This window comes from Mirounga leonina, unplaced genomic scaffold (assembly GCF_011800145.1).
Source record: "Mirounga leonina isolate KUSES-001 unplaced genomic scaffold, KU_Mleo_1.0 Mir_101664, whole genome shotgun sequence".
In the NCBI taxonomy this organism is placed as follows: domain Eukaryota; kingdom Metazoa; phylum Chordata; class Mammalia; order Carnivora; family Phocidae; genus Mirounga; species Mirounga leonina.
Window position 1 is genome coordinate 8,137,249 of NW_023270175.1, and position 25,189 is coordinate 8,162,437.

Below are 25,189 nucleotides of genomic sequence, written 5' to 3' on the forward strand. Positions count from 1 at the left end.
AAAGCTGGGTTCATATGCACCTTGATCTAATCTCATTGGTCTTCCAGTTATTATTTCAAAGGGTGAGAGTGTCTCCCACTGGGAGTGGATCTAAGATTCAGTAGTACCAAGGGAAGAGCTTCTGGCCATGGCAAGTGGGAAAAATCCCTAGGTTTTGCTAGTTGGGTTTTTATAACGCCACTGGTTCGTTCTAAAATATTAGAGGATTGAGGATGGAGAGGCATGACAGAAATGTTGCATAATTGCCTAAATGTGGCAAATGGCCTGTAATATCTATCCAGTGAAATGGGTCCCTCATTCGCTATGAAGTTACAAGGATGTTTTCCAGTGGGGAATAATCTTTTCTAATAGGATTTTTCCTATTGCTTAAGCTGCTGTCTGTGACAAGGGAAAGCTTCTACCCAGTGAGAAAACCTACAAACCATTACTAGAACATATTTCTCTCTTTGCAATGGTGGCAACTAGATGAAATCTAATTGCCACATCTCAAAGGGCCCAGAGGGCAAAGGCAAAAGTCCCTTTGAACTATGAAGGGGTTTCCGGGGTTATGTTTAGGGCAAATCTGACATTTTTCATAAATTTGAGGGGCTATTTTTAAAAATTATTTGAGAGAGAGCGTGAGCAGGGGGAGGGGGAGAGGAAGAGAGAATCTCCAGCAGACTCCCCTCTCCGCTGAGCATGGAGCTCAATGCACGGCTCGATCTCACGATCCTGAGATCATGATCCAAGCTGAAATCAAGAGTCTGAGGCTCAACCGACTGAGCCACCCAGGTGCCCCTTGAAGGGCTATTTTTAGAGATGGTTTCCAAAAATATCGTTTTCCCAAAGGACCATCTTGCCAATATTTCAATGATTAAGTTCATGAATATAATTAAGAATTTGTTCTTGGAGGCAATCAGGGAGGACTGGTCTGCTGTTTGACCCATACCAAAGATTTCATTCAGGCTGAAATCAACAGCCTTGATCAGACCATTTTTGATCCTTTCCTGAGGCAATTTCTTGGGCCTCTCTAAGTGTTTCTTTAAGCTTTTTGGTAAAGTCAGTAGGTAAAAGTGGATTATAATTTCCAAAGGCAGCCTGTTGGGTGGCTACATTCCCCTTTGCTTCCTCCACGTTTGCCACTGAATGATCAGGAATATTGATAATGACTAAAGCCTTAGGGTTTTGTATAGAATCCAAGCCAAGAGTTCCAAGATATAACTATTTTTAATCTCTTGTCGCAAAGGTTAAAAATCCTCTTTGTTTCCAGGGCATATCAAAATCACGTATAATACCAAAAGCACAGTGGCTGTCAATATAAATGTTAATGATTTGTCCTTCTGCCAATGTCAGAGGGTCAGCAGGGGGTGGGGGTGGAGTGGGGCTCAGGTTAAGGTGAATAATTCAGCCTGTTGAGCTGAGGTGGCTGCAGAGATAGGTACTGCTTCAATATTTCCTGTTAGGGAGACAACTGCATTACTAGCTTGCTAGTTTCCGGTTTTATCTTTAAGGTAAGAACCATCAGTAAGCCAGACCTAAGTCTGCACGTTCAAGCGGTAGCTCCGGTAAATCCTGTCTTGGCACTAGGAGTCTGTCTGTTAGAAGATGCAGTCACCAGAAGGTAAAGGCAGCAGAATAGTAGGATTTTTTTTTTAAATACCTTTTTTTTAAACAAAAATTTATTTCAGAGAGAGCAAGTGAGCATGAGTGGGGAGGCAGAGGGAGAGAGAATCTCAAGCAGATTTCCCGCTGAGCATGGAGCCCAACGCAGGGCTCAATCCCACGACTGTAAGCTCATGACCCGAGATCAAGAGTCGGATGCTTAGCCGACTACGCCATCCAGGTGCCCCAGGATAGTAGGATTTGAGGAATGACAGCACGCAGCAATAATATTTGGGGGTGATAGCAGAAGAATTTTGTGAGAGGTTAATCTACTGGAGGCTGAGTGCTGAAGGAGAGAGAACATACATAGTCAGTATGAACCCATGATCATTTCTTCTGCGTTCTCCAGTAATTCACACCTGCAGCTGTAAGCGCTCATGCGGGGTGGCAGTCCCTTGGCTGTGGCAATAGGAGCCCATAGGCCTGTACTGGTCCCCATCTCACTGGGTTAGAACCCCACGGGCATTCCCTTCTCTTTCAGGGGTGAAGAGAAAGAATGGTAGGTCATAGTTTGGGTGTCCCAGGGCTGGAGGATTCAAGAGGCCATGCTTTATTTTTATGAAGGCTTCTTGACTTTCTTGGTCCCAAGTAAGGGGGGGGTGGTCAGGTTTGTCAGAGTTGAAAAGAGAGAAAAGCAGTCGGGCCAAGACTAGAAATTGAGCTATCCAATTTCTACAGGATCTAGCTAAGCCCCCAAATCTGCGTAGCTGGTGTCTGGAGGTAGGCAAGACAACAGTCCCTGGACTCTATTTGGATCAAGGAGTAATCCCTGATTTGAACTATGGTGTCCCAAGTATTTAACCTGGGGCAAATAAAATCGCAGTTTTTCCCTAGACACCTTACATCCCTTTTTAGCCAGGGCCTTTAGAAGGTGAAGGCTATCTTCAGTACAAGCCTCTTGAGAAGGAGAACAAAGAAACAGGTCATCCACATACTGTAACAGGGAAGAGCCTTCAGAGAATTCTATGTCTAAAATGTCTGCTTTCGGGGCACCTGGGTGGCTCAGTTGGTGGGGTGTCTGCCTTTGGCTCAGGTCATGATCCCGGGGTCCTTGGATTGAGCCCCATGTCGGGCTCCCTGCTTGGCTTCTTTCTCTCCCTCTGAAGCTCCCCTGCTTGTGCACGTACTCTGTCAAATAAATAGAAATCTTAAAAAAAAAAAAAAAAAAAAAAAAGTCTGCTTTCAGCATTTAGAAAAATAAGTGGGGCTTTCAGTGTAGCCCTGTGGCATAAAAGTTTATGCATACTGCCCTTCCCAGATGAAGGCAAATAACAATGGGCTTTCAGGGTCAACAGGTATGCTAAAGGCACTGCAAGGGTCTACAGTGGTAAAGGTTTTGCTGTTAGGAGGAATGGCTATGAGCAAGGTGTGAGGACTGGGTATTACAGAGGGCTGAGGAGTAACAATATTATTGATTGCCCTGGGGTCCTGTACAAACTTCAATCCTCTTCCGTGTGGTTTACAGACAAGGAGGATGAGGGTGTTACAGGTTTCTGTAAACAGTCCTCAAATGGTAGGTTTAATTCCTTGGATGGCCTTAGTACGTACTTTTATCAATTTACATTTTGATGGGCAGTGCAATGGACGTACCTGATACTGGTTGTGTCTCAGGGACAGAGCTAGGAGAGGTTCTGGGGAGGGGTTTTAGAGAAAGGACAGGGATTTAAGGTTTTGGGATTTTCCTGAAGATTTGGATTTCAGGGTTCCGTATTTAAAAATATTTCAGCCTTTTGTGAAAAGGAGATGTGTGCCTGATGGGCTTCAAGATAATCTCGACCTAGTGAGTGAATGGGAGCCAAAGGAGTCAGGAGAAATGGATGTTTCTGAATAGGTCCCAGCTGGAATGGGATGGGAAAAGATTTAAAACAGTCATAGAGTGATTAGAAACCCCAAACAATTGTACAGTTTGAGGAAGGGGACAGAAGACACTGGTTGGGTCTAAAACTGGTAAGTAAAGCCCTAATAGAAAAAGGCGAAAGATTTATGCGATCTGAAGAGAAACCAGAGTATTAGTAAAGCCCTAATAGAGAGAGGGGATTTTCCCTCTCCTCTAAACCAATACTTTGGGAGAAACTGATCTAACTGATCTAACTATGGGGGGTACAGGGATAAAGTTGCCTCCATAAGTCCTCAGAGCAGCTCTACTGTTGAGATTGGTGAAAGGATCCTTTCCCTGGGGTACTTGAAATGGAGACAGGGAAGGTTGACTAACCTTGCCTTGGGTCAATCTTTTCAGTTTTAGGCAATCTGTTTTTAAATGTTCCAGCTTTTTATAGTAATGACAGGTACCTTTTGGAATAGTGCCACAACCCTGAATGGGCGTTTACTTTGGTTAGTTCTTAACTGTTGGAACTAAAGGTTCATAATCTAGGTGGCTTTCTTTTTATTAGTCTCTGAATAAGGTCAAGCTAGTGGACTGGCAGATTAACAAGATCAGGAGTTTGCATAGTCCGCCAATTTAAATAAACTCTCTTTATGAGGAACGACAGTTCTTCAACTAAGCCATCAACAAAGATGGAATTAAAAATGGTATAAGTGGTTTGATCGATAGCAGAAAGGCCAGAGTTTTTGGGAAAGATCGTCTCTAGTTGGTTAAAATGATTGAGAACAGATTCTTCAGGTTTTTGAATACACTGTTGAATTTTTTTCCCCTATCTGTGGATTTTGGGAAAGCCTTAGGAATAGTTTCAGAGTCTCTTTCTCACTTAAAGGGCTTCTGTTCTGTCAGTGGCTCTCCATTTGGAGAAATCATCTAGTGTTACCTCAACTAGATGCATGCAGTTCCTAGCCTGTCCTCCATCAACTAGGATTATGATTAGTTGATTTAAATCAGAAAAAAAAAAAAAAAAAGTTCATATGTTTGGATCACAATGGCAAATTCCTCAGCAAATTTATAAAGATCTTCAGTGGCTTTGGGGAATTCTTCAGCTGTGGTCCGTAATTCAGCTTTTGACCAGGAGGGAAGGAAGTCTAGGCAACTCCTGCTTCCCCAGGCTTAACCTTAGATGGGGCAGCAATAAGATGGGGGTAAAGGGGAGCTTTAGGTCCCATAGGATCTGGAGAGGGGTGAGGGTCTCCAGCGTATAAGGGATGTTGAGCTGAGGATAGATATAGAGTAAAAGGAGATGGAGTGGTGGGTGAGTGTGAAGGAAGGGGAAGTTTGTCAGGATTTGGCCTGTTTTTCTAATTTTGGAAGCCTCTTGGAAAGATCTGAATTGGAAGCTAACTGCCTGAAGGGAAGCAAACTTCTCAGTTTTTCTTTTTAAGGCCTCTAGATACCAATTAAAAGAAGCTTTCCACTGGCTTTGTTTGGCTTTATAGCCTTTTTCCAATTGTGCATGCAAGTGAACTAATTTTTGCCCCATCATAGCCAGTGGAGTTTTAAATCATCCCAGGTAATAGGAGTCCAACAGGGCAAAAATTTACAGCAGGAAGGACCATATTCTTTAAACATAAAACCTGCAGGAGTCCCAGAAGAGGGTTGGTCATATAAGCCCTTCTTAGAAGCAGGATTTCCCATGAGTTAGTACTCAGAAGACTACTAAACAGGAATCTTCCACTAGGAAACGTGAAGACAGAATCCTCTCCAATATGAGTGAAGATGGAAGCCAGCAAGACAGAACACCCAACTAAAGGCCTACACCTCGAGGTTCAGGACCAAGAGGACTTAACCACCATGACCCAAAGCCACTGAGGAGAGGCACGAAATAGACTCTTGTAGGTACCTCACTCAAATCCATGGCGGTGCTGGAGATGGCGACTGGTCACTTTGGACGTCACTCCTGACACCATGTAATATTGAAAGGCAGAACTGCAATCTGCAAAATAAAATTTGTACGTTTATTGGGGGTCTTGGGATTTGCAATCTGGGAGACAGAGTCAACTGAAATCAAAAGTGTGCTCTGGGGCGCCTGGGTGGCTCAGTTGGTTAAGCAACTGCCTTCGGCTCAGGTCATGATCCTGGAGTCCCGGGATCGAGTCCCGCATCAGGCTCCCTGCTCGGCGGGGAGTCTGCTTCTCCCTCTGACCTTCCTCCCTCTCATGCTCTCTGTCTCTCATTCTCTCTCTCTCAAATAAATAAATAAAATCTTGGGGGGGGGAAAAAAAAGTGTGCTCTGGAGAGACAAAGCTGAGGGTTTTTAAGGAGGAAAGAGGGCATTTACATAAGTTGTTTTGAATGAAATGTGACTGGTTGTTAAGAGTAGTGCTAGGTGTAAAGTCCATTTATGTTCAATTCTTTTTTAAAGATTTTTATTTATTTTAGAGAGAGCATATGCCTGCATGTGAGCAAGGGGAGGGAGGGTCAGAGCGAGAGAGAGAATCTTAAGCAGGCTCCACGCCCCCAATGCAGGGTTTGATCTCATGACCCTGAGACCATGACCTGAGCTGAAATCAAGAGCCAGACACTTAACTGACGGAGCCACCCAGGCACCCCCATTTATGTTCAATTCGAACATGCAGCAGATGCCTTGGCTTTTAGCTGAAGTCAGCACCAATTCTGAGAGTTTGAGACAGGAAACATAGGTCCCACTTTTTCAGTGTCCTCCTGGCTCCATTTTAAATTACCCTCTTAGCAATGTTTGCTCCATTTTATTCTGTTATCAAATGGAAGAACTTTCTTCCAGTGACTATCTGGATTCCTTCTCTTATTCTGAGTCCTTTTAAGAGGCAATATAAAGTCAGATCTGTATCTCTGAAACAAATAATGCAATATATGTTAAGAAAAAAAAAAAAGAAGAAGAAGAAGGTAGCAGGAGGGGAAGAATGAAGCGGGGGAAATCGGAGGGGTAGACGAACCATGAGAGACGATGGACTCTGAAAAACAAACTGAGGGTTCTAGAGGGGAGGGGGTTGGGAGGATGGGTTAGCCTGGTGGTGGGTATTGAGGGCACATTCTGCATGGAGCACTGGGTGTTATGCACAAACAATGAATCATGGAACACTACATCTAAAACTAATGATGTAATGTATGGGGATTAACATAAGAATAAAAAAAAAGAGGCAATATAAAGTAGTAATAAAATGATAATGAATTCGTTGTAAGATCTGAGCTCAACTTTGCCACCAATTGGTTGTGGTTTTAAGTCATTTATATTTCTTGGATCGTAGCTTCATCACTAAGAAGAGAGGATAAGATTAGTGGACTTCCAAGAAGACCTCTTTCCGCTCACATAGGACTGGTGTGGTTAATTTTTAAATTACAAGTAGGTTATGCGCCTCTCCGCAAATGTAGCTATAAACCTTTTACAGAAGGAAATAGTGGACGGTGTCCTTGTTTGGGCACTATGCTCAAAAAGCACATGAGAAGTTAATTTTAGAGGAGGGGAAATGGGAATATGGATTCAGAGAAATCTTTTTTTTTTTTTAATTTATTCATTTGTCAGAGAGAAAGAGAGCACAGGCAGAGGGAGAAGCAGGCTCCCTGCTGAGCAAGAAGCCCGATGCAGGACTCAATCCCAGGACCCTGGGATCACGACCCAAGCTGAAGGCAGACACCTAAGCAACTGAGCCACCCAGGCGATCCGGATTCAGAGGAATCTTAACATGGATAGCAGTGAAGCTGCTGACCAAGGTCACATCTTCTCAGTGAACCCAGAAACAAGGTCACTGACTGACCATGAAGACTTTGAGGAGTGTTTGAAATTTAAATATACTAGAGAAGATTTGGATAAGCCACAGTGGGATATTTTCCAGGGACTCAGATATGAATGGATGAAATAATTATTAAGTAATATTTCAGGTTTGATCCCAGTCATTACTATTATTATCCATATTGCTCACCCAATCTTTCTTTAGGGTTGGATCTAAATGACTATAATTTCTAAAGGCCAAATCTATGCTGGGAATGAATATTTCCTAACAGTTAAAATTTTTATTCCACAGACTCTCAGACAATTCTACTAGAAAGATGTATCTTTTTTAGAAACAGAAATCACATCATTGGGATGTGTGTGACCTTCCAAAATGACCCAGGGTGACATTTGCAACAAAGAGGGAAAAAAAAGATGGAAGTATTATCTATCTTGATAGAGCCAGACTTAGGCTGTGTTCACTCAAATTTTCAGGCTTATTTGAACCTATTTAGAAGCCTGATGAGGTAGGGCTGGGACAGGATGCACCAGATCATTGTCCCTGGTGGAGGAAAATCTCAACAAGACAAAAACAGAACTTTATTAACATGTGCATAGCTTAAGTACACATTGGGAGTACCCAGCGATGAGTAACCCAAAGGGGTGGTTTGAATTTGGGCTTATAAAAACCACCTTAGGCTAAACAAGGAAAAGGAAGTTTGGGTTTCTGGTGAGGGGTGAAGGAGTGGAGGCAAGGTATGGGAGGGTAACCAGGAAATGTATGGTAAACAAGGGTTTGTTAATGCATATTTAAGTCATGCCTTCTGCATTCATAAAAGCTGATAAAAGACATTAAGTTCGGCATGCATGTGGAGAAAAGAGACCTCTTATACACTGTTGGTGAGAATATAAAATTGGTATAGCCACTATGGAAAACAGTATGGAGGCTCCTCAAAAAATTAAAAATAAAACTACCATATGATTCAGCACTCCTACTGGGTATTTATCCGAAGGAAATAAAATCACTATCTTGAAGAGATACCTGCACCTGCATCTTCACTGATGCATCATTATTCACAATAGCCAAAGCATGGAAATAACCTAGGTGTCTAATGGTAAAGGAATAAAGAAAATGTGATATATACATATATTACACACACCATGGAATATTATTCAGTCCTAGAAAAGAAAATGTGACCACTTACAACAACATGGATGAAATTTGAGGGCATTGTGCTAAGTGAAAGAAGTCAGAGAAAGGCAAATACTGTATGACCTTACTTATATGTGGAATCTAAAAAAGAAACTAATTCAAAGAAACAGAGTAGACTGGTGATTACCAGAAGCAGGGGTGGGGGAAATGAGTAAAGGTGGTCCAAGGGTGCAAACTTCGAATTATAAAATGAATAAGGGACACCTGGGTGGCTACCCCAGTCTTGTAAGCGTCTGTCTTCAGCTCAGGTCATGATCCCAGGGTCCTGGGATCGAGTCCCCCAACAGGCTTCCTGCTCCGTGGGGAGCCTGCTTCTCCCTCTGCCTGCCGCTCCCCCTGCTTGTGCTCTCTCTAAGAAATAAAATCTTTTTAAAATAATAATAAAATTATTTATTCTGGGGATCTGGTGTACAGCATGGTGACTATAGTTAACGGCGAAGTTGCCAAGAGATCTTAAAAGTTCTCACCACACACAAAGGTAACTACATAGTGGTGATGCATGTTATCTAAACCTTATTGTGGTAATCATTTCATGATATGTATGTTTATCTTTGATATATGTATATCAAATCACATGGTACACCTTAAACTTACACCATGTTATATGTCAATTATATCTCAATAAAGCTAGGGAAAGAATTAAATAGTAATGAGAGAGACTTTTTACCAATGGAAATTTCCTTTACAAAAGAAAGCTTGTGGGCGCCTGGGTGGCTCAGTTGGTTAAGCGACTGCCTTCGGCTCAGGTCATGATCCTGGAGTCCCGGGATCGAGTCCCGCATCGGGCTCCCTGCTCAGCGGGGGGTCTGCTTCCCCCTCTGCCCTCTTCCCTCTCGTGCTCTCTGTCTCTCATTCTCTCTCTCTTAAATAAATAAATAAAATCTTAAAAAAAAAAAAAAAGAAAGCTTGTGCTGTTCTTGGAACCTTTCCTATGTTGGCTGGTTCTCAGTGGCCTTTAGCTTAAAACAGTCCCTGTTTCAAAGAGACATACTTTGGGGTGGTATATTCTGGAACCCATCACCCCTGTCAGATGCTCTCTCTGGTCTAGTACTATATTTTAACCTCCCACTTTTATTCTCATAACATTTCATGGAACTGGTTTGCTTCAGCCATCTCAGAAGACCTAACTATTTTACACTCAGAAGCATCTCTTTTTGGATGCTAGAGAATGAAGGTTGAAGTAGAAAGATTCTAATTTGCATTAATGTCCATTCATTTGAGCATTCTATCAGTACAGTCTCTTCAAGGCTATACAGTTAAGAAACTGAACTGCTTGATAGCTTTTTTTAAAAATTAATAGACTATTTTCTGAGTAGTTTTAGGTTTATAAAGAAATGACTGGAAAGTACAGAGTTCACATATCCCTCACCTACTCCCTCCTTCTAGTTTCTTCTATTACTATCAGTTTGCATTACTGTGGTACATTTGTTACAAGGGGTAATGAAGTCCACAGTCATTTGTGTTGTATTTCTGTGGGTTTTCACAATACATAAGGGTATGTATCCACCATTACATTATCATACAGCAGAGTTCTACTGCCCTAAAAAAACCTCCCTGTGTTCCACCTATTCATCTCATCCCTCCTGTGGAATCCCTGTTAACTACTGATCTTTTTTTTTTTTTTTAAGATTTTATTTATTTGACAGTGAGAGAGGAAACACAAGCAGAGGGAGTGGGAGAGGGAGAAGCAGGCTTCCCGCCAAACAGGGAGCCCGATGCAGGGCTCAATCCCAGGACCCCACCCAGGTGCCACCCTCCCCCATCCCCCGGTGTCTTTTTGTAGCTTGACTGTTTATTTCTTTTATTCCATTTACATTTACCATTCATTTATCCATTCACCTACTGAAGGACATCTTGGTTGCTTCCATGTTTTGGCAATTACGAATAAAGCTGCTATAAACATTCACGTACAGGCTTCTGTGCGGACATGTTTTCAACTCACTCAGGTAAATAAATACCAGTAAGTGCAACTGCAGGATCTTATGGTAAGAGGATGTTTACTTTTGGGCACCTGGGTGGCTCAGTTGGTTAAACGTCTGCCTTCGGCTCAGTCATGATCTCAGGGTCCTGGGATAGAGCCTCACGTCAGGCTCCCTGCTCAGAGGGGAGTCTGCTTCTCCCTCTGCCCCTCGCCCCACCTGTACCCTCTCTAAAAAAATCTTTTTAAGAGTATGTTTACTTTTGTATGAAAACTGTCTTCTAAAGTGGCATTTAGCATTGCCACCAGGCATGAATGAGAATTCCTGCTGAGCCATTGGCTTATTATGAGGATTCGCTTTCTAATTAAGTCTTAGAAGTTAAGTACAATCAATTTTCAACAGAAAAATAAATGTGGTCACGGTATATGAAGAAAAACTACTCTGTCCTCTCATTTTTTTCATTTTTATTTTCCAGAAGTGAGAAATGGTTTTTTACCTTAAGTCAGGGGTGTATTTCATCTTGCTACCACGACGGCCACCAGCCCTGCCTCCACAGAGAACTGTCATGAAAATAATCAGGAACTCTGAACTTCTGAGTGTCTGAGACTTCAGCAAGCAAATAATCCTCCATTTAACATGTATTATTATTTAAGGCCTTCCTGAAACTGTACATTCATAGTGGTGATAAATGCACAGAAGTGAATTCAGAACCTGACCACAAGTTCAAGATGAGCTTCAAGGAATAAAAATTCAAAGACCTTGGAACAGAATTCCAGCAACATCAGACCAAGGTAATGAAGCTACATAGACTTTTTGTCCTGTCACACTGAGTTCAATGGTAGAGAATAATCTAGGGGCGCCGGGGTGGCTCAGTTGGTTAAGCATCTATCTGACTCTTGGTTTTAGCTCAGGTCATGATCTCAGGGTCCTGGGATCCAGGCCAGTAGGGCTCTGCACTTAGCAGGGAGTCTGCTTGAGGTTCTTTCTCTCCCTCAGTGTCATCTTCTCCCTCCCTCCAGCTCGTGCACACTCTGTCTCAAATAAATAAAAGAAAATGATCTTGTCAGATGGAAGGAAAATGTGACCACAACCAGACTTGCAATTACGCATTTTAGTTTCAATAACTCTACAAATAAGATTTTTCAAAACAACGTATCTTTTTCAGGTGGGGAAAAAGCTCATTAAATTGGCCTGGATATTGCTGAGAGGAAATTTTCATGATGATTTGAAAAATTGGGTCCATGGTTAATTCCTTGCAAAAAGAAAATCCTCAATAATTTTAATAATTCCAGAAGCTTTTTACAACTCTTTAAACCTCAACTACCATCATGTCAAAAAAGGAAATGTAGGTGGATATATAAAGTTATCTATGCCAAAATATCCCATTACACTTAAAATCTTTATTAGGAGGTCTAAGCTTTAGAACTGATTAAATCCAAGACATTGCATCAGTCACTTAAATTCCTAGTTTGGTAACTCTTTTTAAGTAGTGAGATCAAACTAGTTTTCCTAACTACATTATGGACTCCTAATGACGATCAAAAGTGAGGAAAAATTTTTGATAAGCATGGTTCCTATGCAAATGGATATTACTTATTTTTAGTTATTGGTATTAGAAAACAGCTCAGTCCCCACTGCTGTAAGACGGACTCTTGGCGCTCTGCTCCCTTAGGGATCAACCCATGACCTTGTATTATCCATATGTGAACCAACTAGTCTAACAGTCCCAGCCGGATAGAGGAATTCCCTTTTGCATAGGTTTATCATGAAATCTAGGTTTTCATTATTTTGCAGTACTATTTCACAAGGCTTTTGATGAGGAGGCCAGCTCTCCTAGTATCAGAGTGTTAGCGGAAGTAGTCACTGTGTAGTGTTTAAAGTGCTCATCGAATATCTATACAAGTCCTTTGCATGTACTGTCACTGAATGCTGATAAATTGATATGCAGTATATAATCTGTGAAGTCACAAGTGTCTATTGCTGTGCACTCTGGGCTGCATATTCTATTAAAAGTATTTAAACATTGAATTATTTATATTATAGGAACATGGACTTGGAGGTTGCTCATAAATTCCAGGACCTCCCTGCCACCAGCTCTCCCAGCACCACCTCTACCCCTAGGAATTGCTCCTCCTCCTCCAACTCCTTTACCTCTACTAACTGGTATATTATTTTTTTTTTAAGATTTTATTTATTTATTTGACAGAGAGATCGCGAGAGCAGGAACACAAGCAGGGAGAGCGGGAGAGGGAGAAGCAGGCTTCCCCGCGGAGCAGGGAGCCCGAAGCGGGGCTCGATCCCAGGACCCTGGGATCATGACCTGAGCTGAGGGCAGACGCTTAACAACTGAGCCCACCCAGGAGCCCCTACTAACTGGCATATTATATCCACTATTACCTTTGTTCAGGGATGTCCTGCTCCATATTCATACTGTCTGCTCTAAATTACGAAACAAAGCAGAAATAAATATATAAACCTGAACTCCATGTATTGATTCTTGAATAGCAGCACTAGATTCTCCAGACTGGAGTCTAATAATCAAAGGCAAAAACCCTGACTAGAGGTTTTTCCACAAAGTCAAATGATCAAAGGGCATCTTCTAGGCACTGGTTGTCATTAATGTGCAAGTAACTGCATAGCTGTGTACAAGTATGGTATGATGTTAAGAGAATATGATTGCTGACTCTTTCCCTTTGTGAACTCACCATCTTGTGTTTCTTTTTCAGTACAGTATCTAAATAATTGGAAATGCAATAGGGAACATGAAATTCGTGTAGAAGGTAAAAAGGAATTAAAGTGGTGTAAGGATAATTGTATTAGTTTCTTAGGGCTGCCACAACAAATTACCACAAACTGAGTGGTTTGTAACAACAAAAATTTCTCTCTCACAGTTCTGGGGGGCAGAAGAATTGAGGTGTTGGTAGGGCCACATTCCCTAGAAGCTACAGGAGACAATTTCTTCCTTGCCTTTTCCACCTTCCAGAACTTTTGGCATCCCTTGGTTCATGGCCACATATCTCTGTTCTATCTTCACATTGCCTTCTCTTTCTAGTGTCTGTGTGTAAGCTTCCATCGACCAGAAGTAGATACATGTGGTTGCATTTATGGCCAACACTACCATGTTTGCATGTTGACCTTATATTCTGCACCTTTGAAAAATTCATTATCAGGATTTGACATGGTGACCTACAGTATTATCAAGTGTACATTTGAGTGACAAAACAAACCAATTAAAAGTCATGGGTCAGGGGCGCCTGGGTGGCTCAGTTGTTGGGCGTCTGCCTTCGGCTCAGGTCATGATCCCAGGTCCTGGGATCAAGCCCCGCATCGGGCTCCCTGCTCAATGGGTAGTCTGCTTCTCCCTCTCCCACTCCCCAGGCTTGTGTTCCCTCTCTCGCTGTGTCTCTCTCTGTTAAATAAATAAATAAAATCTTTTTTTTAAAAAAGGGTATTTTGTCAAGGGGTTATTCTGCATCAATTGAGATGATCACGTGGGTTTTCACCTTCGTTCTATTTATGTGTATATTACATGGATTAATTTCCTCATGTTCATCCACCCTTGCATTCTCGCAGTAAAACTCATTTGATCTTGGTATATAATCTTTCTTTAAATATGCTTGGATTATGTTTGCTAGTATTTTGCTGAGGATTTTTATGTGTATAGTCAGACAAGATATTGGCCTGTAGTTTTCTTGTGTTATTTTTGCCTGGCTTTGGTACCAGGGTAATGCTGGTCTCAAAGAATGACATAGGATGCTATGACAGTTAATCTCATGTGTGAACATGGCTAAGCCATGGCACCTAGATGTTTGGTCCAACACCAATCTAAATGGTGACGTGAAGGTATTTTTAGATGAGATTAACATTTCAATCATTAAATCAGATTACTATCTACAAGACAGGTGAGCTTTATCCAATTAGTTGAAGGCCATAGGAGAAAAACAATAGAAGTCCCACAAAGAAGAGGGAATTCTACCTCCACTCTGCCATTAACACTCCATCTCATGGATCTCAAGCATGCCAGCCTGCCGTGCAGATTTTGTACTTCTCAGCCTCAACTATCACACAAACCAATTTCATAAAATAAATCTCTCCATTTCTCTATATGGCTCAATTTCTCTGGGGAGCCCTAATACAGATGTGTTCCCAATTTATTAGAAGATTTGAGGATTAGTGCCAATTACTCTTTAAGTGGTGAAATTTCCCAGTGATGACATCTTGTCCTGGAATTGTATGTGATAGGAGATTTTTAACTACTTAATCAAAATATGTAACTGCTAAAGGTCTGTTAAGATCATCTATACATTCTTGAGTCAGCTTTGGGTACCTTGTGTCTTTCTACTAATTTTACCTTATTATTTAATTGTTGAGTACAGTTGTTCATAATACAATCCAGTCACTCATCTGATTTCTCTGACATAGGCCATAATGTCCCCTTACCTTACATTTTTAACTTCAGTTATTTCTATTTTCTCCATTCAGTCTAGCTAAAGATCTATCAATTTAATCTTTTCAAAGAACTGACTTTTAGTTTTCTTCTCCTATTCTGTATTTCCTTTATCCTTGCCTTAATTATTTCCTTCTCTCTGCTTTTGCTTTGTGTTAGCTTGCTGATCTTCTGATTTCTAAGATTAAAAATCAACAGTTAGGTTGTTGATTTAAAGTCTCCTCTTTTTTTAAAATACATGTTCATACAATTATAATTCCCTCTGAGTACTGCTTTAACTGCAGTATATACTGTACAATTCACTTCTTTAAAGTGAACAATTCAGTGGTTTTTAGCATATTCAGAGTAGTATACACATCGGCGAAAATCAATTCAGAAAGTACCCCAGCCCCAGACTCATTACCAGGCTTTCCCATTTCCCACCAACCCAATTTTATCACAAATGACATGGACATTTCAAGCCCTAAACACTGGCTCACAATGATGAAGGCCATTTTCCTTTGGAACTGCCTTGCAAGCTCCATCTCAGCCGAAGGCTTTTAAAGCTTATTAAGTAAGCAAGGGAGAGAAACAAAACAAGACCTGCACCCCTACCCCCTACCAATGGTGTACCCTGACCCAAAGAATTCAGAGTCCTATATCCTTAGGATCCTTCTCTATAAATGGATCCTCAACTGACCAGCAGGTCATGTGACATGCAGGTAAATGGGCACCAACTTTCTCCTCTCTGGCCCCAAACAGACCCACTACATTGACTTTCTGGTGATGAAGGCATTTACTCCAGGATGTGGCTGACTTACAGTTTGACCAACTGATTGATTTCCTCTGGGTGGACAATGACACTGGAAAACGTATCCGGTCATGTGCTCTTGAACTCTGGTAAACAGAAACCTGTCCGCAGCCTCAGAGCCACTCCTGTCATAGAAGAGGCTGAAAAGAGAAATCTAAAGTCCAAAGAGAAGGGACACATGAAATAACCTATGTTCCTGCCCCCAGGCAGAGACACAGGCACCCTACCCGGGGTAGCTGTAAGAAAAGGACAGGTTCAAGCGGAACAGGACGTTTACTCTGGCAAGATGTGCCAAGGCCACCTAGATGCTGGGACAGCAGCCAAAGACAAAAGAATGTATATTATTCTGTGAGCATTGTGGAGGCAAAAACAGGTGAAATGTAGATGGCCCTCTGTGTCTGATTGTTGTCAATGGCATTCAATGCTAAAACATACACAATGAAAAACAACAAGAGGTTCCCAATGCAGGAAGGGGATTAGAAGACAGATGGACAAATTGGGAACGGTCCCCAAGCAATGGTTAAGAGCTTTTGCTTTGGGAGAAATTTCTACCCACAGTAGCATCTCCAAGGCATTACGGAAAAGTACAGGAGTTTGGAAATACATATTTCCATATACACACGATTTATATATGTACGAATAAACGAATGACTGGGGGTTTGAGGGTAGAGTACAGACATTCTCTCAAGAACTGCTTAGAAAAGGCTGCTGAGCAAATGATCCTCATCAAGGTCATAACTGTGTAGACGGAGCCACGGGGCCACTGTCCCATGCACCTCACCGCCCCCTACCTGTCCACAACCATCCTGGGGGCACCCAACGGCAAAGTGACTGCCTGAGGCTCCTGGAGGTGAGCCTGGGCAATCCACCTCCTCTCTTCTAACCAGACCTGGACCTTATCAGTTCCTCTTGCTGCCATAATTGCCTATTCCCTCTAGGGCTGGCTCCTGAGCCCTAAAGCTAGATGTAGTACTTCGCTGAGCACAGAAGAGAGGCAATACCTCAAGGAGAACAGGGGACCACACAGGTCATCCTGACACCTATTGCTATAAATTAATGTCCTTGGAAAACTAGGATTCTGCCCCAGAACACCCATATGGATCTCCAGCCACAAGAATGCAGAGAAAACAGGGTCCCTGTTGCTAGGAAATGCAGGCTTAAAACTCTGAGATGTGGTGATGGATGTATTCCTTGAGTGTCTATATGGATATTCCTACTGCCAGCAAGAAACCCAAAGGAAAAAACCAGGACCTGCCCCAACAGCCTAGTAGAGTCAACCCCACTTAAAAAAAAAAAAAAAGTCATCCATGCTTTTCAAGATTTAATTTATTTGACAGAGAAAGACACAGCGAGAGAGGGAACACAAACGGGGAGTGGGAGAGGGAGAAGCAGACCCCCCGCCGAGCAGGGAGCCCGATGTGGGACTCGATCCCGGGAGTCCAGGATCATGACCTGAGCCGAAGGCAGTCGCTCAACCAACTGAGCCACCCAGGCGCCCAGCATGGATGACTTTTAACACCAGCCTCCCCCACCGCCCCCAATCGGGGGCCTTTTCTGATTCTCAAAAGGCTGAGCAGCCACACTTGGCAAAAGCCTTGTGTTGGCACTTCTGGAGCAACAGGGCCATCAGGGGGATACTTTCTGAGCAAAGCCTGCAGATGCTGTCTGTGGATCCTCTGAGGAAGCCCTATGGTGGGAAGGAGGGTGGGACTGGGGCACCCAGAACATTCTGGATCAGACCCAGCAGCCTGGCAACCTCCAATATCAGTGAGGGAACAACACAGGATGGATGGAGCCCAGCTCCGGCTACAAAGAATGCAGGCCTCCCGGGCTGTGGGGGCGTGGCCTCGGCAGCCGCCATGTTAACAACCCAGTCCCTGAAGCTCATAATCCAGGTCATCTGGCGTGTGGATCCTCGGCTTCAGTCCAAAGCAAGTTCGGCCAGTGGAGTTCCTCGGGTCTCAGGGCAACAAGGAACCCAGGACTGGAGTGCCCAGGCCAAGACACCACAGGAACAGGAGAAAGGGGAGGTGACAGCCACCTTGTCAGGGCGGCATTTTGCAGACAGGATAAAGAATTTCCTTGGGGCGCCTGGGTGTCTCAGATGGTTAAACGTCTGCCTTCGGCTCATGATCCCAGGGTCCTAGGATCCAGCCCCACATCGGGCTCCCTGCTCAGTGGGGAGCCTGCTTCTCCCTCTCCCTCTCCTGCTTATGCTCGCTCTCTGCATCTCTGTGTCTCAAATGAATAAATAAAATCTTAAAAAAAAATTTTTTTTCTTGATGATTTTGGTAGTAGGCCCAGACAAGGAAGAATAATGCCAGTGCACCACAAGTTAGAGCTAGAGTTGTTTTGTTTACTTTGGTTCCCACTAAAAAGAATCTGAGGCCCAGGCCCCACTATATCCCAGACAGCCCTACCTGTCCCATATGACAAAGGGTGTGGATATGCACTAAGGATGGGAGGGAAGAGGAGCAGACGTGACCAGGATTAGCATCTTGAGGTGGACATCATCCCCCAAAGTGAGAGAATCCAGGTATTCTCCTCACACACTTCAGGAACTTTGCAGCCCAGGAACACCATATTCCATAGCAACCTCCCAATATACAGATGTATGAACTGGATCCTCTTTGTGAAGACTCCTGGGATTTCCCACGTGGGGTATATGTTCTGTGGTGCACCCATCAGTCTGCAGCAGGGGCAGACAGACCACTTTTTTTTTTTATCATTCTTTTTCTAGAGAGAGCATGAGAAAGAGCAGGAATGGGTCGGAGGTGGGGGGAAGCAGAGGGAGAGAATCTTTTTTTTTTAGAGTTGTCTTTTTTTTTTTTTAAGATTTTATTTATTTATTTGAGACAGAGAGAATGAGAGACAGAGAGCACGAGAGGGAGGAGGGTCAGAGGGAGAAGCAGACTCCCCGCCGAGCAGGGAGCCCGATGCGGGACTCGATCCCGGGACTCCAGGATCATGACCTGAGCCGAAGGCAGTCGCCCAACCGACTGAGCCACCCAGGCGCCCCGAGGGAGAGAATCTTAAGGAGGCTCCAAACCCAGCAGAGCCCAATGTGGGGCTCTATCCCCCAACCCTGAGATCATGACCTGAACCAAAATCAAGAGATGGACCCTTAACCGACTCAGCCACTCAGGCGCCCCAAATGGAGACCACTTTAAGCTAGGGAGAAATCAGACCATATACATCAGGACCTGGCCCCAAGGTGAGGAAAACAGGTTGAACACAAAGGGTTCAACCCCCTGGGCCTACCCAGGCCAAATGTGTTCTCTTGCCTAATGGAAGGGACACATGGCCAAATACCCACAGCCCCCTGGCCTGGGCTCCTTTGGAGCCGATTTTTCTAGTCCTGTCCAGACATGGCAGCCACCAAGATCCCAAACCTTTGCTCCCTGTGTCAGACCTCCAGGTTTGGAGACCAAGATCCTGTATCCGTGCCTGTCTCTGATGCTCCCATGGCCTGACTCAGCTTTGTGCCACGCTTACCCCGGTGCCTAGTGGACCTCTTCACCTCCCAGGGACACCGTCCTTCTCCCATGCCTCACTCCTTTGTCACTCCTCCCCAGGAAGTGATGGTACGAGGTTTGCGAGATTTGCAAAAGCATTTCCTCTTGATGGCAGTATTGCACCAAAAATGCGGACCTGCCCCTCCATCCAAGGCCCCTCCCTCCACCCTTTGCTAACAGAAAAACTGGCAGCCTGTGTGCAGCCTGGCTAACACAAGGTGGCTCACCCATCACGGCCACTTTGGGGTAAAGGGACACAAGCCTCAAAGTCTGGCACTCCATCCTGCAGGGCCTGGTCTCTCTAGCATCCTCCTGGACTTCATGACACGAAAGCAGTGACTCCCCACCTAGGCACACTAGCAGTGGACCTGAAAAGTATCCATGGCTATTTCTTTGCACTCCACGTTTGTCTCAGACATCTGGAAACACGATGAAGATGGGAAGAGAGGCACAGTCAGTGCCCCGTGGAGCACATACTTCCAGAACATTCTCCCCAGTCACTGAGAGCAGTCTAAATGGGAAACGCCTAGCAGCCAGACACGAAGGTCTGCAGCAGCCCACTGTCACTGGAGTCAAGAGAAAGATGAATCACCCACAGCAAGAGAGACAATGGACAGGGCCTGAGGACCTAGCTCTTCTCCAGTGATGGCCCCCGGGTTCTGGAGTGGATGGTGACACACGCAGGTCAGATGGGAAGGCAGCCTGACACTGTACCACAGATGCCAAAGCCCCAGGTTGAAGAGAGAAGAGTAGCAAGAAAGAAAAGAGAACCTAGTGTCCAAAGAGAAAGGACAACTGAAATAGCCTATGCCTCTGCCCCCAGGAAGGATCCAAGGCACCAGACACTGGGTACTGTTATAAAAGAAATATAAAAGATCAAGTATAACAGGACATTGATTTTGTACAGATGTGCCAAAGCCAGGGGACTTCCTGGCTGTGAGAGCAGTCAAATGCAAAAGAGTGTTATTACTACAGGAGCTTTAGGGAGTCAGGGCAAGGGAAATGGAGAATGCCCTCTGTATCTGTTGGATTTCATTATCATTGAACCCCAAAAGATTCATGACAAAAATTAAGTGGTCCCCACTGAGGGGGTGGAGGATGAAAGATGGAGACAACTTGGGAGCAGCCATCACACAAGGGTAAGGATTTCTGCTTTGATTTGGAGAAATTGCTTTCCACACTGGCGTCTCCAGGCAGTTATAGGGAAGAGTACAGAAGGGAAATTTTACATGCAGTTGACAGCTGAGTAACATGGGGGTTGGAAGCTGACAAGTCCCCTCGCCCAGTTGAAAATCCATGTACAACTTTTCACTCTCCCTGAAACCTAATAACAATGGTTGACCAGAGGTCTCTCCAATTACATAAACAACACTTATTTTGTACTGTCACATGTGTATTCTTACAGTAAAGTGAGCTGGAGAGAAATTTTAAGAAAAGCATAAGGAAAACACATTTACAGTGCTGTATTGCATTTATTGAAAAATATCTGCATACTTAAGTGCCTTATGCAATTCAGGTCAATGCAATTCAAACCCATGGTCTTCAAGGGTCAACTGTGCATGTAACACACAGACACTTCTATGTGTATGTACGTATTTACAAATGAGTGAATGAAGGGTGAATGAAAGTGGATTTTCCAAGTGGAATACGGACACATTCCCAAGGATGGTGTCCCAGCAGGGTCTCCTGAACAGAGTGGCCCTCACCCAGGTCATCTGACTGTGTGGACAGAGTCACTGGGCTCTCCACCTGTCCCGTGGACCCTAACACCCTGCACACACCCACAACCATACCGGGGCACATGATGGCAGAGTGACTGCCTGAGGCTCCTGGAGGTGAGCCTGAGCAACCCACCTCCCTTTCTCTAACCAGACCTGGACCCTGTCATTTCTTCTTGCTGCCACGATGGCCCACACCCTCTAGGGCCTGCTCCTGAGCCCTTAAGCTGGATGAAGTAGCTGGAGGAGTACAGAAGACAGGCCGATACCTCAAGGAGAAAAGGGGACATCAAGAACTTATGCCACCGTTATGAACCAATGTCCTCAGAAAGCAAGGGTTCTGCCCAAACACTCCCACGTGGAGGTCTAGTCACAAGTGTACCAAAATCACCACCACCACAGGGTCCCTGCTCCCAGGAAATGTGAACATAAAACTCCTGGAAGAGACGTAGACCCAAGCACGCGCCGATTCCTTTGGCTGTCATCACAGGTACATTCCTACTGCCAATAAGCCCAACAGGAAGAGCCACTACCTCCCCGCACCCCAGTATAGCAACCCTGTTTGGGGTTAGATGGCTTCTGGGCCTCCGTGAGCCCTTTTTAATACACAAAAGGGAGGAGGGAAGGCCCCACAGCAACCAAGGATGGCTTTTCTGGAGCAACAGTGCCATCAAGTGGAAGCTTTTTGAGCAAGGCCTGTGGCATCTGTCTGTGCTGCCACTCAGAAAGGCCTGGGATGGGAGGAAGGGCGGGTCTGGGGCACCCACAAGCTTCTGGGCTGGACACAGCAAACGGGCACAGCTCCAGAATCGGCGGGGAAGCGACACAGGGCGGATGGAGCTGGGCTCACCCAACAAGGAGCCCCAGTGCACCAGGCTGCCCTACCCTCAGGCCTCTAGCCTCCCCGGCCTGCGGGGGCGTGGCCTCGGCAGCCGCCATGTTAAAGAAACCAAGGGCGCTGAGGCTCCTACTCCCAGACATCTGGCCTGTGGAACCTTGCCTTTGATGTGGAGGTGAGCATGGTCAGTGTGGGATCTCAGGGCCATGGGGAACCCAGGACTGGATGCTCCAGGCTCAAAAACCATATAATCCCGGGAAGGGTAGGAGGTGGTCACCCTCTCAGGGGCAGCATTTTGCATGAAAGATGGAGAATTGGATCATTTGGTACTAGACCCAGACAAGAAAGAGCAATTCAGATTGCAGGTTAGAGCTAGAGTTATATTTTTTATATTTTGTATTTTGTCTTCCACTTAAAAGAGTCCGGGTGCCATGCCCCACAGTACCTGAGAAGGCCTAACTTGTCACATAAGACACAGGATGTAGATAGATACCCACTCACCATCTGATGGGATGGGACAGGAGATGCTGGGACAAGTTTCACTACATCATATTCCCGACTGGGTGGATCCAGGTCTCTTTTCTGCACTTGTGGTCAGAAATGCTGTAGCCCAGAACCACCCTATTCCTTGGCCTCCTTCCCTGTGTATGGGTGTATGACCCAGGTTCTCTTCTTTGAGGAGACTCCGGAGATTTCCCACACAGGGTCCATGTTGTATGGGTACAGCCATCAGTCCTGCCCAGAAGAGCACACTAAGACCATTTTATTTTTATTTTTTTAAAGCTCTACACCCAACGTGGGGCTCAAATTCACAACCCTGAGATCAAGAGTCACATGCTCTACTGAGTGACCTAGCCAGGTTCTCCAAGACCACTTTAAACTGGGACTAAACAGATCATATGTTGGGACCTGGACCCAAGGCTTGGCAAAGGTTGACCTCCCCCGAAAGCATAAGCCCACATAAGGACAGCTAGACCCACATTCAAGTGACTCACACGTATGAAATGAAGGGGCAGGGAACGGGTTTCAGCACCCTTCCAAGAGGGGTGAAAACAAGGTGCGTGTATGGAGGAAGTAGAGCCCGGAGACTTGCTCCCCTACTGACACCCAATAGGTAAGAGCTAGGCAAAGAGCATGAGCCACCCAAGAGGGTCTTCCAGAAGTGGGTTATAGGGACAGTCACGGTCTACGAGAAAAGGCTGTGTGCCTGGGAGGATGCGCCTCGATCCTGTCTTTGGCGGACATGCTTCATCTGTGGCCCACCTCGGGGAGAGGAGGGTTGGGTTCTCTCAACCCAACAGCTCTGAGTTTTAGGCAGTGTCTTCAGACCTGTTGGTGATTCCCCCATTGTGGGAACAAGCATGGGGTTGAGGCCTGGAGAGCCAGGGGTGAATGGAAGCCAGGACCGTCCCTTCTCATTCCATGTGTGAGTCTCAGGACTTCTGAATGCAAGTGACTGGCCAGGGTGTCCTCATTACTCTGCTCCTCTCCTGTCCTCTGCTCTTAGGGAGGTGGCTCCAGGAGCCCTGCAGACAGGATTGTGCCATAATCCTTGGAGACCCCAGGTGATGGCACCCCAACTGCTAATTCCATTTCAGGCTCAGCAGAAGGTATCTTTCAACCCTGACTCATTTGTCCGGAGGGCAGTTCTCTTCTGGACTCTGAGGGCTCTCATTCTGTGTCAGGTCCCTTCGGCACTGGGTAGTCAGGCTCCATATCTAATCCTGGGTTCAACAGAGGTTCATCACTTAGCATGTTTCTATAGCAGCAACAGAAGTCCCACTCTAGAGCTCTTAGTAGTCTGGCTTGGCTTGCCAAGAAGAGACATTCAAGGCATTGCGCCAACACAGGCTAAGCTTGCTTTTGCACTGAGGCAAAGGTCAATGTGGCCAAAGACCCCCAAAACGCTGACCAGGGATCCTTCAGAGAGAATTCCTCTAGATTGGCACAGGCATGGGGACCCCAAGGGTCCTGAGGCTTGGCTTCCTATGTGGGGCCAGCCAAGAATCCATGCTATGTGATTTTGCTTATGCCAGTCTCTGGAGTTTCCAAGGTCTCACTTGGCTTTGGGCTTCACTCTCCCTAGTGCCTAGTGGATCTCTTGGCATCCTGGGGACCCTCTTCCTTGGCCCACACTTCATTCTTCTTACTCCTCCCCAGGAGCAAGGTTATTATGATATCCAATTCGTTATTTTGGAGGCAGTATCGCACCAGAAATGCCAAACCACCCCTTCACTCAAAGTCCTCTCACTCCACCCATAGCTAAGGGAGAAAAAAACCCCAACTAGGTGCCCTCTAGTTGACACAAGAAGTTTCACCATCATAGCCACGTTGGGGCTGGTAGATGTTTGCCTCAAAGTCTAGCGCTCCAACCTGCAGAGCCTGGTCTACGTAGCATCCTCTTTGCCTGCCTTTATGACAAAAATGCAATTACTCCCCAATGAGAGACCTCAGTGACCTATAAGAACATATCTGTGGATATTTCATTATCATTCTAGGTTTTTCGAAGAGCTCAAGAAACATGCTGAGTGTAGGCCAGTAGCAGACACAGTGCAGCATGGGACTATCAACATGGAAAATTTTAAGAAGTCACTGAAAGGCCAGCCTGATCAAGGAGCCTCAAAAAAGCAAACACAAATTCTTTGGTGACCAATGGAAACCAGCACTGCGATCAAGAAGTCCAACAACCCTGCAAAAAAGATAGAAGGACAAGAAAGACATGCCTCTAGTCTCATGGAGCCTCCAAGGATCAGGCATAGACACTGGCACAAACGAGTTAGTCTGGAAGACAAAAAAGAGCCCCAACAAAATTGACTAACTTACCTCAGAACTGGGCCAAGTAAAATCTCTAGACACAAGCGAAGAAAATCAAACATGGGAAACAACAAAGTGTGCATATCCTTCTGATGACCTGAAGATTTTAGGAGTCCTAATTCTTCGGTGACCAAAAGAGAGCAGTGTTACAAATTGCCATACCCCTCTTTACAAAGGTTATAGCAGGACCAAGAGAAAGGTTTCAAGGACCCTGAGAAACACAAGGCCAATTATGCTTCCACTCCTAGGGGAAGAGGCACAAAGTGAAAACCACACTTGGAAAAGACCCAGAGCACAAAGGAGGGGAACATCTACTCATCCAGACATACCCAAAGAAAAATGCCACAGGTTCCAAAGATACAATATCCCAAAACAAACACTGAGGGCACAAAGGGCTCATGCTTTGCCCTGCTTTACCTCTATAGAGCCTCAAAGATTGGGAAGGAAGTCTGGCAACACTGGGAAATGAAGACTTGCACAAGAGGTCCCTATGCTGTCCCAAATAAAAATCCAACTTTACTCCCAGGAAAAAGGCAGCACAAGGTTCACTAAATAACAGAGGAGTTCTGCTTGATGTCAGTACTGCACCAAGAATGCCCACGGGCGCTTGAGCCAGCGCCTCTCCCTCTCCCGAGTGCCCCCAGTGGAGAGGCCCAGCAGTGACGTGGGAGTCCCAAGCGGGACTGGAGACGGGCCCTACCTCCGTGGCACCACCCCGCAACTG

The 25,189-nt window shown here is 44.9% G+C and overlaps 2 long non-coding RNA genes across 2 annotated transcripts in view; one reads left to right on the plus strand and one right to left on the minus strand.

Annotated features, from left to right (window-relative positions):
* The first annotated feature begins 2,840 nt into the window (after positions 1 to 2,840).
* Positions 2,841 to 12,543, plus strand: LOC118012246. Its single transcript, XR_004679653.1, has 3 exons — positions 2,841 to 5,358; positions 10,819 to 11,134; positions 12,387 to 12,543. It is a non-coding gene; the product is annotated as an uncharacterized LOC118012246 (long non-coding RNA).
* Positions 5,370 to 25,189, minus strand: part of LOC118012250 — a 63,003-nt gene continuing 43,183 nt past the window's right edge. Inside the window, exon 3 of the long non-coding RNA XR_004679654.1 lies at positions 5,370 to 5,459. This is a non-coding gene — a long non-coding RNA (uncharacterized LOC118012250). The remainder of the gene's footprint in view (positions 5,460 to 25,189) is intronic.